Raw genomic sequence first — 2,609 nt, forward strand, 5'->3', positions numbered from 1 at the left:
GGATGGATGTGAGTGGTGAAGAGAAAGAAGGGATTTGATAGGTGAGGGGTTTTTGGGGAAGAGGTGTTGAGGTGATTGGTGAAGAAGAGAGAGAGAGTGGTAGGGTAGGTGGGGATCCTGTGGGGTCCACAGATCCTGAGGTGTCAAGGAAAAGTCATCCCTGCACCAAATGGCATGCAAAATCACGTTTTGTGCCATTTCTGGCGTTAAACGCCGGGCTGGTGCCCATTCCTGGCGTTTAACGCTGGGTTCTTGCCCTTTTCTGGCGTTTAACGCCAGTCTGGTGCCCTTTTCTGGCGTTAAACGCCCAGAATGGTGCCAGACTGGGCGTTAAACGCCCAACAGCTAACCTTACTGGCGTTTAAACGCCAGTAAGTGCGTCCTCCAGGGTGTGCTGTTTTTCTTCCTATTTTTCATTCTGTTTTTGCTTTTTTTCATTGATTTTGTGACTTCTCATGATCATCAATCTACAAAAAAAGATAAAATATCAAAAGGAAATAGTTAATTAAAAAACATTGGGTTGCCCCCAACAAGCGCTTCTTTAATGTCATTAGCTTGACAGAGGACTCTCATGGAGCCTCACAGATACTCAGAGCCCTGTTGGAACCTCCCAACACCAAACTTAGAGTTTGAATGTGGGGGTTCAACACCAAACTTAGAGTTTGGTTGTGGCCTCCCAACATCAAACTTAGAGTTTGACTGGGGGCTCTGTGTGGCTCTGTTTTGAGAGAAGCTCTTCATGCTTTTCTCCATGGTGATAGAGGGATATCCTTGAGCCTTAAACACAAAGGATTCTTCATTCACTTGAATGATTAACTCCTCTATCAACATCAATCACAGCCTTTGCTGTGGCTAGGAAGGGTCTGCCAAGGATGATGGATTCATCCATGCACTTCCCAGTCTCTAGGACTATGAAATCAGTAGGGATGTAATGGTCTTCAACTTTTACCAGAACATCCTCTACAAGTCCATGAGCTTGTTTTCTTGAGTTGTCTACCATCTCTAGTGAGATTTTTGCAGCTTGCACCTCAAATATCCCTAGCTTCTCCATTACAGAGAGGGGCATGAGGTTTACACTTGACCCTAAGTCACACAAGGCCTTCTTAAAGGTCATGGTGCCTATGGCACAAGGTATTGAAAACTTCCCAGGATCCTGCCTCTTTTGAGGCAGTTTCTGCCTAGACAACTCATCCAGTTCTTTGGTGAGCAAAGGGGGTTCATCCTCCCAAGTCTCATTTCCAAATAACTTGTCATTTAGCTTCATGATTGCTCCAAGGTATTTAGCAACTTGCTCTTCAGTGACATACTCATCCTCTTCAGAGGAAGAATACTCATCAGAGTTCATGAATGGCAGAAGTAATTCCAATGGAATCTCTATGGTCTCATTTTGAGCCTCAGATTCCCATGGTTCCTCATTGGGGAACTCAATGGAGGCCAGTGGACGTCCAGTGAGGTCTTCCTCAGTGGCGTTCACTGCCTCTTCTTCCTCCCAGAATTCTGCCATGTTGATGGCTTTGCACTCTCCTTTTGGATTTTCTTCTGTGTTGCTTGGGAGAGTACAAGGAGGGAGTTCAGTAACTTTCTTGCTCAGCTATCCCACTTGTGCCTCCAAATTCCTAATGGAGGACCTTGTTTCAGTCATGAAACTTTGAGTGGTTTTGATTAGATCAGAGACCATGGTTGCTAAGTCAGAGGGATTCTGCTTAGAACTCTCTGTCTGTTGCTGAGAAGATGATGGAAAAGGCTTGCCATTGCTAAACCTGTTTCTTCCACCATTATTGTTATTGAAACCTTGTTGAGGTCTTTCTTGATTCTTCCATGAGAAACTTGGGTGATTTCTCCATGAAGAATTGTAGGTGTTTTCATAGGGTTCTCCTAGGTAATTCACCTCTTCCATTGAAGGGTTCTCAGGATCATATGCTTCTTCTTCAGATGAAGCATCTTTAGTACTGCTTGGTGCATTTTGCATTCCAGACAGACTTTGAGAGATCAAATTGACTTGTTGGGTCAATATCTTGTTCTGAGCCAATATGGCATTCAGAGTGTCAATCTCAAGAACTCCTTTCTTCTGACTTGTCTCATTGTTCACAGGATTCCTTTCAGAAGTGTACATGAATTGGTTATTTATAACCATTTCAATCAGCTCTTGAGCTTCTGTAGGCGTCTTCTTCAAATGAAGAGATCCTCCAGCAGAGCTATCCAGAGACATCTTGGATAGTTCAGAGAGACCATCATAGAAAATACCTATGATGCTCCATTCAGAAAGCATGTCAGAAGGACATTTTCTGATCAATTGTTTGTATCTTTCCCAAGCTTCATAGAGGGATTCTCCATCCTTCTGTCTGAAGGTTTGGACTTCCACTCTAAGCTTACTCAATTTTTGAGGTGGAAAGAACTTTGCCAAGAAGGCATTGACTAGCTTTTCCCAAGAGTCCAGGCTTTCTTTAGGTTGAGAATCCAACCATGTTCTAGCTCTGTCTCTTACAGCAAAAGGGAATAGCATAAGTCTATAGACCTCAGGGTCTACCCCATTAGTCTTGACAGTGTCACAGATTTGCAAGAACTCAGCTAAAAACTGATGAGGATCTTCCAATGGAAGTCCATGGAAC

The 2,609-nt window shown here is 43.6% G+C and overlaps 1 non-coding gene across 1 annotated transcript; it reads left to right on the forward strand.

The window, feature by feature from the left end:
• The first annotated feature begins 2,263 nt into the window (after nt 1–2,263).
• LOC130956115 (small nucleolar RNA R71) lies at nt 2,264–2,371 on the forward strand. Its single transcript, XR_009077007.1, has one exon. It is a non-coding gene; the product is annotated as a small nucleolar RNA R71 (small nucleolar RNA).
• The last annotated feature ends 238 nt before the right edge of the window (nt 2,372–2,609 follow it).

Source organism: Arachis stenosperma, chromosome 1, assembly GCF_014773155.1.
Source record: "Arachis stenosperma cultivar V10309 chromosome 1, arast.V10309.gnm1.PFL2, whole genome shotgun sequence".
NCBI lineage: Eukaryota > Viridiplantae > Streptophyta > Magnoliopsida > Fabales > Fabaceae > Arachis > Arachis stenosperma.